This window comes from Lolium perenne, chromosome 4 (assembly GCF_019359855.2).
Source record: "Lolium perenne isolate Kyuss_39 chromosome 4, Kyuss_2.0, whole genome shotgun sequence".
Taxonomy (NCBI): Eukaryota; Viridiplantae; Streptophyta; class Magnoliopsida; order Poales; family Poaceae; genus Lolium; species Lolium perenne.
Window position 1 is genome coordinate 283,598,295 of NC_067247.2, and position 10,511 is coordinate 283,608,805.

A 10,511-nucleotide genomic window follows, 5' to 3' on the forward strand; every position below is an offset into this window, starting at 1 on the left:
GCCCAAGGCATCCCCTTCTTCATCGACAACATTATCAGGTTCCTCTAGTGAAACTATATTTTTATTCCATCACATCTTATGCACTTTGCTTGGAGCGTCTGTTTGTTTTTTTTTTGTTTTTGTTTGAATAAAATGGATCCTAGCATTCTTTGTGTGGGAGAGAGACACGCTCCGCTATTGCATATGGACAAATATGTCCTTAGGCTTTACTCATAATATTCATGGCGAAAGTTTCTTCTTCGTTAAATTGTTATATGGTTGGAATCGGGAAATGCTACATGTAGTAATTGCTATAATGTCTTGGATAATTTGATACTTGGCAATTGTTGTGCTCATGTTTAAGCTCTTGCATCATATACTTTGCACCTATTAATGAAGAAATACATAGAGCTTGCTAAAATTTGGCTTGCATAATTGGTCTCTCTAAGGTCTAGATAATTTCTAGTAAAGTGTTTGAACAACAAGGAAGACAGTGTAGAGTCTTATAATATTTACAATATGTCTTTTATGTGAGTTTTTCTGCACCGGTTCATCCTTGTGTTTGTTTCAAATAAATCTTTCTAGCCTAAAACCTTGTATCGAGAGGGAATACTTCTTATGCATCCAAAATCCTTGAGCCAAACACTATGCCATTTGTGTCCACCATACCTACCTACTACATGGTATTTCTCCGCCATTCCAAAGTAAATTGCTTGAGTGCTACCTTTAAATAATTCAAAATTTATCACCTCTGATTTTTGTCAATGTTTTATAGCTCATGAGGAAGTATGTGGTGTTTATCTTTCAATCTTGTTGGGCAACTTTCACCAATGGACTAGTGGCTTCATCCGCTTATCCAATAATTTTGCAAAAAGAGCTGGCAATGGGATTCCCAGTCCCAAATTAATTAACCTAAATAGACACTCCTCCATGGTATGTGATTGTTGGATGGCACCCGAAGGATTCGGTTAGCCATGGCTTGAGAAAGCAAAGGTGGGGAGGAGTGTCATCATAATAAAACTAAAATAAAAAGGCACTCCTTCATGGTATGAGATTGTTGGCAGGCACCCGAGGATTCGGTTAGCCATGGTTTGTGAAAGAAAGGTTGGAAGGAGTGCCACACAAAAATAAAATAAAATGGGAGCCGCTCTTTGAAGGTTTGTCTGGCAAGGGGGTTAGAGTACCCGCTACCATTCATTGACAACAACAAACACCTCTCAAAATTTTACTTTTATGCTCTCTATATGTTTTCAAAATCAAAGCTCTAGCACAAACATAGCAATCAATGCTTCCCTCTGCGAAGGGCCTTTCTTTTACTTTTATGTTGAGTCAGTTCACCTATCTCTCTCCATCTCAAGAAGCAAACACTTGTGTGAACTGTGCATTAATTCCTACATACTTGCATATTGCACTTGTTATATTACTTTATGTTGACAATATCCATGAGATATACATGTTATAACTTGAAAGCAACCGCTGAAACTTAATCTTCTTTTGTGTTGCTTCAGTACCTTTACTTTGAAATTATTGCTTTATGAGTTAACTCTTATGCAAGACTTATTGATGCTTGTCTTGAAAGTACTATTCATGAAAAGTCTTTTCTATATGATTCATTTGTTTACTCATGTCATTTACCATTGTCTTGGATCGCTGCATTCATTACATGTGCTTACAATAGTATGATCAATATTATGATGGCATGTCACTCCAGAAACTATCTTTGTTATCGTTTACCTACTCGGGACGAGCAGGAACTAAGCTTGGGGATGCTGATACGTCTCCAACGTATCGATAATTTCTTATGTTCCATGCCACATTATTGATGATATCTACATGTTTTATGCATACTTTATGTCATATTTATGCGTTTTCCGGAACTAACCTATTGACGAGATGCCGAAGTGCCAGTTCCTGTTTTCTGCTGTTTTTGGTTTCAGAAATCCTAGTAAGGAAATATTCTCGGAATTGGACGAAATCAACGCCCAGCATCTTAGAATTGCATGAAGCTTCCAGAACACCCGAGAGCCACCAGAGGAGGGCCCTGTGGGCCCCAGACGACAGGGTGGCGCGGCCCAGGCCTTGGCCGCGCCCCCCTAGTGTGTCGCCGCCTCGTCGACCTTCCGACTCCGCCTCTTCGCCTATATAAAGGTCCCTGACCTAAATCTTCGATACGGAAAAACCACGATACGAGAAACCTTCCAGAGCCGCCGCCATCACGAAGCCAAGATCTGGGGGACAGGAGTCTCTGTTCCGGCATGCCGCCGGGACGGGGAAGTGCCCCCGGAAGGCTTCTCCATCGACACCGCCGCCATCTCCACCGCCATCTTCATCAACGCTGCTGTCTCCCATGAGGAGGGAGTAGTTCTCCATCGAGGCTAAGGGCTGTACCGGTAGCTATGTGGTTAATATCTCTCCCTATGTACTTCAATACAATGATCTCATGAGCTGCCTTACATGATTGAGATTCATATTAGTTTTGTATCACTATTCATCTATGCGCTACTCTAGTGATGTTATTAAAGTAGTCTATTCCTCCTGCACGGTGTAATGGTGACAGTGTGTGCATCGTGTAGTACTTGGCGTAGGTTATGATTGTAATCTCTTGTAGATTATGAAGTTAATTATTGCTATGATAGTATTGATGTGATCTATGCCTCCTTCACAGTGTGATGGTGACAGTGTGCATGCTATGTTAGTACTTGGTGTAGTTGTGTTGATCTATCATGCACTCTAAGGTTATTTAAACATGAATATCGAATATTGTGGAGCTTGTTAACTCCAGCATTGAGGGTTCGTGTAATCCTACGCAATTAGTGGTGTTCATCATCCAACAAGAGAGTGTAGAGTATAGCATTTATCTATTTCTGTTATGTGATCAATGTTGAGAGTGTCCACTAATGAAAGTATAATCACTAGGCCTTGTTTCCAAATACTGCTATCGCTGCTTGTTTACTATTCTACTGCATCTGTACTGCCTGCAATATTACCACCATCAACCACACGCCAGCTGTAGCATCAAGCTATTTTCTGGTGCCGTTACTACTGCTCATATATATTCATACCACCTGTATTTCACTATCTCTTCGCCGAACTAGTGCACTGATACGTCCAAAACGTATCTACTTTCCCGAACACTTTTGCTATTGTTTTGCCTCTAATTTGTGTATTTTGGATGCATCTAACACGGACTAACGCTGTTTTCAGCAGAACTGCTCTGGTGTCTCGTTTTTGTGCAGAAATCCAACTTTCGGGAAAATCCTCGGAATTTATGCAGAAGGCCCTATTTTCCCAGAATAATGACGGAGCCAGAAGGACAATTGAGGTGGAGGCCCGAGGGCCCCACACCATAGGGCGGCGTGGCCCAGGGGGGCCCGCGCGGCCCTGTGGTGTGGCCCCCTCGGCCGGCCTCCGACGCCCTCCTTCGGACTATTTATCGGCCTCGACCTAAAAACGCACGGGAAGAAGTCGAAGTCGCCAGAAAGCCTCCAGAACGCCGCCACATCGCGAAACTCCGTCACGGGAGCCAGAAGTCTCCGTTGTGGCACTCCGCCGGGACGGGGAATTGGAGGAGATCATCACCATCATCACCGCCAACGCCTCTACATCAACCAGCCATGTTTCCCCCATCCATGTGTGAGTAATTCCCCCGCTGTAGGCCGAAGGGGATGGTAGGGATTGGATGAGATTGGTCATGTAATAGCATAAGATTGTTAGGGCATAGTGCCTAGTGTCCGTAATTGGTACTTTGATGATATTGTTGCAACTTGTTATGCTTAATGCTTGTCACTAGGGCCCGAGTGCCATGATCTCAGATCTGAACATGTTATTGTTTCATCAAGATAATCATTGTTTATGGTCTTACCTATAAGTTGTATACACATGTCGCTGTCCGGAACCAATGGCCCCGAAGTGACAGAAATCGGGACAACCGGAGGGAATGGTAGTGATGTGAGGATCACATGTGTTCACGGAGTGTTAATGCTTTGCTCCGGTACTCTATTAAAAGGAGTACCTTAATATCCAGTAGTTTCCCTTGAGGCCCGGCTGCCACCGGCTGGTAGGACAAAAGATGTTGTGCAAGTTTCTCATTGCGAGCACGCACGACTATATATGGAACACATGCCTATTGATTGCTTTGTACTTGGACACCGTTTTATTATTATCTGCAAATGCCCTGCTATGATTGTTACATGAGTTTCTCTCATCCATGCAACGCCCGTCATCCGTCCCCGTGCCTACAGTATTTTAATCCTGCTATTTACTAAAATCACTACTGCTGTCTTTGTTACTCTGCTGCTGTTATTTCACTACTACTACTGCTATAAAACTGTTACTACTGATAAACTCTTGCGAGCAAGTCTGTTTCTAGGTGCAGCTGAATTGACAACTCCGCTGTTAAGGCTTCCAAGTGTTCTTTGTCTCCCCTTGTGTCGAATCAATAAATTGGGTTTTACTTCCCTCGAAGACTGTTGCGATCCCCTATACTTGTGGGTCATCAAGACTATTTTCTGGCGCCGTTGCCGGGAGCATAGCTTTATTTGGAAGTTCACTTGGATTAATATTGTTCGCTGCAAATTCTCCATCATGGGTAAACCTCGCGATACTAAGATCGCCATATTACCATCCACTACAAGAAAAGGTACAATTCTGAATACCTCTGCTGCTCTTGATTCACCATCTGTGATTGATAAACTTGTTTCACCGCCACATGCTTCGCATGCGGGTACTTCTGCTGAATCTGAAAACTCTCATAATATTGATAATGTTTCTGCTGTGCTTGATGATAGTGGATCATTGGGATCTTTTCTAGATGCTACAATTGCTAGGTCTAGACAAATTGAAAATACTGAAACTCCTAATGCTACTACACCTGTTAGTTCACCTGAACTTGATTATTTTAGTGATGATCCTGATGAAGATTATGTGGAGCTTAATGATGATTTTATTGAAAAATGCAATGCTACTACTGATGCAAGAAAAATTAAAAAGTTGCTTGCAGAACATGCTGTTAGATATAAACTGTCTCCTGATCCTAAGTTTGCCACATCTCCTATAAACATTAAGGATAAAGATTATGATTTTTCTCTTGATCTATCTCATATAGCTATTGTTGAGAAAACACCCTTTTGTGGTACTGAAAAAGAAAGTGCTGTTGAACACATGACTGAGTTATCTACTCTAAGTAGCTTGTTTTCTGATGATGTCAAGATGCGTACTTACTTTGTTGCTAAAATATTTCCATTCTCATTAAAGGATGACGCTAAAACTTGGTATAATAATTTGCCACCTAATTCTATTAAAAGTCCGAAAGAATTGCTTGATGTTTTCTTCCGCAAATACTTTCCTGCTAGTGCTCAACATATTGCTTTGCAGAGAATTTATAATTTTGACCAGGGAGATGAAGAGAAATTGCCTGAGGCTTGGGCGAGATTTTGCTCTCTTATTAGAGCTCGGCCTGAGCATGATCTGGAAAAGCATGATTTACTTGATATATTTTATAGTGGACTAACCATTGAGTCTAGGGCATACCTGGATAGTTGTGCTGGTTGTGTTTTCAGGAAAAGAACTCCAGACGACGCTGAAGAATTATTGGCTAAAATAAGCCGGAATCATGATGATTGGACTACGCCTGAACCAACTCCAACGCCAATATTAAAGAAGAGGGGTTTAATTAAATTGAATGATGAAGATATGAGGGAAGCCAAGAAGTCTCTCAAGGAGAAAGGTATTAAATCTGAAGATGTGAAGAATCTACCTCCTATAGAAGATATATGTGAGATAATTCCCCCTTCATCCATGATTGAGGTAAACTCCCTTCAACGCTTTACTAGGGAAGATATTCCGTATTCGAAACCTCCTGCACAATGCTTAGATGAGTTTGATAATTATATTGTTAAGCAAGAAAATTTTAATATGAGAGTAGAGAATCATTTAATGGAAAATTCTCGAGCTATTAGTGAATTGCATGATATTGTGGAGAGAACCTCCAATGATGTTAAGATGCTTGTTAAACATTTTCATATGATTCAAACTCAAATTGATCAACTCACTAAAGTGCAAAATGACTTGTTGGGGAATAATTCTAAAGAGAAACATGCTTATGAAGTAACAACTAGAGGTGGTGTCTCTACCCAGGATCCTCTATATCCTGAAGGGCATCCCAAAAGAATTGAACAAGATTCTCAACATATTGAACCTAGTGCTCATTCTAGGAAGAAAAAGAAGAAGAAACATAAAAATGTTGTAGAATCCTCTGAACTTGCTAATGATCCTAATAGTATTTCTATTTCTGATGCTGAAACTGAAAGTGGTAATGAGCATGATAAAGATAATGATAAGAATGATACTCCTGATAAAGAAGAGGTTGAAGAAGAACCTAAAAAGCATGCTAAAAATAAAAAGTACACTAAAGAAGACTTTATTGCTGAGAAACATGGTAATGAAAGAGAACCTTGGGTGCAAAAGCAAATGCCTTTTCCTGCTAAGAAACTAAAATCGAAGGAAGAAGAACACTATAATAAATTTTGCGATTGGATGAAACCTTTATTCTTGCAAATCCCTTTGACTGATGCTATTAAATTGCCTCCTTATTCAAAGTATATGAAAGATATTGTTACTAACAAAAGGAAAATCCCCAATGAGGAAATTTCCACTATGCTTGCTAATTACTCTTTCAATGGCAAAATTCCAAAGAAGTTGGGCGACCCAGGTATACCTACTATTCCTTGTTCTATCAAGAATAATTATGTTAAAACTGCTCTATGTGACTTGGGAGCCGGTGTTAGTGTTATGCCTTTTTCTCTTTATAAGAGACTTTACTTAGATAAGTTGATACCTACTGATATATCTTTGCAAATGGCTGATAAATCTACTGCTATTCCTGTTGGTATATGTGAGAATGTTCCTGTTCAAGTTACTACTAACTGCTTGATATTAACTGATTTTGTTGTGTTGGAAATGCCTGAAGATGATAATATGTCTATTATTCTTGGGAGACCTTTTCTTAACACCGCAGGGGCTGTTATTGATTGCAATAAAGGAAAGGTTACTTTCAATGTTGATGATAGGGAGCATACCGTTTATTTTCCCAAGAGGATTGAGAAAGCGTGTGGAGTTAATACTATTTCTAATGTGAGAACTATCAAAGTGGGAACTATTGATTGTCCTATATATGAGCCTAAGGAAGAATATCAAACTCTTGTGATTGGATCCATATCAATACAATTCAAGGTAACATGATTGATTTGAGGTTTATTTCTTCTTATGCTATGTAAAAGTTATTTGGTGGCAAGACTTGATCAACCTTGTTAACGAATACTTTTTATATGCATAGAGGCGGTAAACAACATCTCTTTCTTCCTCCACTTGCTCTAGTTGCTGTAGCACTTTTAATTTGCAAAGTTCCTTAGTTAATTGGAGATTTCAAAATTTTTCCTGGCCAGTAATAATAAATTAAATACCCAGAAATGTGCATTTTTCAAAGTTTTCAAAAATTCGCAAAAATTATACCGTTGGTCCTATTTTTCGACGAGGCACCTGGGAGCACCAGAGGATGACCTGTGGGGCACCAGAGGGCGCCAAACCACAGGCCGGCGCGGCCAAGGAGGTGGCCGCGCCACCATGTGGTCTGGGCCCCCCTTTGCCCCACTTTGTCATCTCTTTCTCCCAGCACCTTCTCTCTCCCGAAAAAACTCGTACCAAGTTCCTCTCTCTCGCGTTTTTGCTCCAGGGCTCCAGATTTCTCGATCTCTTTGCTCAGCCCAGATTTCCTGCTGAAATTTGGCACATTTGCTCCTTGGTATGTGACTCCTCCACCCATCCAAGTAGAATTTTGTTTGGTTGAGTATATCTTGAATATTTTGCTGCTGTAGGTAACATGTTTAATGAGCTTGCATGCTTGTTCTAAGTGGTAGAAACTAGTTTTGATGCATGATTAGTACTCTAGCAAGTTCCTATGGTAGTTTCCTTCAATTATATGTCACCAAATCAAATTTTTATATTGTTTGTTGAAATTTCAGAAAATGGAGTGGAATAGATATCACTTGAACCAGCAAGAATTGGAAGTCCAACAAATTATGATAGTCAATCGTGAAGAGGGAGTATACCCCTCTTACTACCCATGCGCGGATTTCATGAGAAGCGCGGGGATATTTGAAGATGTTCAAACTCTAATTTCTCGTGCAGGGCTGAGTGACTTTGTTGAAGGAGAGCCAAGACAATATGTAAAATTAACTATGTCTTTTGTGCAGGACTTCAAGTTCAATTGGTCGCGATCTAACCCCATGGTCCAGTATAAAATTTACAATAAAGCTGTCAACTTGCCATTTAGTGCTTTTTGTGCAGCAATTAGAGTACCGCAATGGGGGTCATGCGAGAAGATAAGGGGATCGCCGCAAGAACTCTCGGATCTCTACAAGATGATTTGCGATGGAAGGAGTTTCTTAGGTGATAGTGGTAAAATCACTAGTATTCAGCTCCCGGCTATCCGCTACTTTGCCTATTTTATTACCAAATGCGTTTTTGCTAAAAGGATTGGTGGTAAACTTTCTATCCCGGATTTGGCTTTTCTAGCTGCGGCACTGCAAAATAGTAGGACTTATAATTTGGGGGCATTGATAGCCTATAGACTTGCTACTAACCGTGAGAAAGGTGGAATTTGTGGAGGTCTCATCGCCTCTCATTTACTATCTTTTCATAATGTAGAACCTCATCATTTTGATATTCCATTCCCCATAGAAAAACTTGACATAGCCTCTATGATTAAACATGAATTTGTTTCTGATTCCTCCAACTTGGGTAACCTGTATTACAAGATGATATTTTATAAGAAAGTCTGGAGAATAACTAAGAAAACTGAGAAATTAGTAAGATTGCCTGCGCCTGTTCTGTCTAACCTTGATTCCAGGGGAGATTGGTCGGTCACAGAAGGTGCACTGGATGCACACATAGAGAGAGGAGGCCATCATGCAAGAGACGACATAGAGGTCGAGGAGCACCTCGACTCATCATCCGATGCAGCAAGTTCCTCGCATCAACATGGTGGATATGCGGAGCCTCCACGCTTTTCTTCTGCACAGGAGCTTTACTATGACTACTCCATGGACTACCCACCGGCGAGGAACAACGACCCTCGTTGGGGTTGAACTCCACTTAGGCCAAAAGCCTAAGCTTGGGGGGAGGTATACCGGCATCACTCATTCTTTGCATATTATGGTTGCTGGATACTTGCACATACTTGTTTTGTTCGTTTGAGTGGTTTTCTAATGAGAGGAAGATGATATTTGGGGAAGTGCTGCCTGAAAACAGATTCTGGAATGTTACCGTAAAAATTCTCAAAAATAGCCAGAGCGTCATTTTGAGCTGCCAATTTTTGTGCAGGTTCCCCAGGTTGTTATCTAACTTTCATTAGTTGAACACTTTTCGATCTGAGCAACGTAAGATTTTTGTAAAAATCGATTTCTGTACTGCTGTCAGGTTTTGGCAGATTTCTGCTATCTCGCTTTTCTGCGTTTCTTTTAGTTTGCTATTTCTTGTTTTTGCTTTGTTTCTTCCCCAAAACACAAAAAGACTAAAAATATTTCTGTTGTTTCTCTTCACCATTTGTTTGCTTTGGTTTCTTGCATTTGTTTCGCTTTATTTGCTATTGCCAGTTTGCTATAAGAAAACCCAAAAAGATTTTGCTTTGTTTGCTTGTTTCCTTTTGTTCTTATTTGCAATTCGAAAACACCAAAAATATTTGCTGTTCTTCTTTGGTTTGTAAAGTTCATTATGAGTTCAATGGTCTTCGGTGGCTGGAGCGTGGTTTTTATTTCATATTATCCAAGCTACACAAGTGAAAAGGCAATAATGACGATCTACGACAATCTGATTGTGGTGAGAGGCTGGTATGAACTCTATTTGCTTTCATTTTTGTACATATACTCATCCATGTGAGCATGCTTAGTTGGTTCATGTGAGGTATATGTTATTTGAGAAAGTCTAGTAGTTTATGATCTCTCATGTTTAGCTCTAATCTATTAATATGAGTAGCATGTCATGGATGTTTGCTTGCATTGTTGTATTCATAAGTAAGTATGGCATTGTGGTATCCTCCTCTGAATAATTCATTTATATCGACTTGGCACATGCTCACGCATGCATATGACTGAACAAAAAGTCAATTAAGCCTCGATGATCTATATTGCTTCAGAGTTCTTGTATCACTTTTATGCCTCCGTTAATTTATTTTGCCGCAAGCATGATTATGACAGTTACTGCTCTCTTGATTTGTCGCTCCCTAGTCTATTGCTAGCCTTCACTTGTACTGAGCGGGAACGCTGCTCATGCTTCCAAACACCTGAAAACCAAGTTGTTCCAAAAGTGTCCACTATAAATACCTATGCATGGCATTTCAAACCATTCCAAGTAAATTCTCATGCGCTACCTTTAAAACCTTCAAAATGCTTCTCAATTTGTGTTTATGTTTCATAGCTCATGAGGAAGTATGTGGTGTTTAGCTTTCAACCTTGTCATTTACTTTTGACGGACTCTCA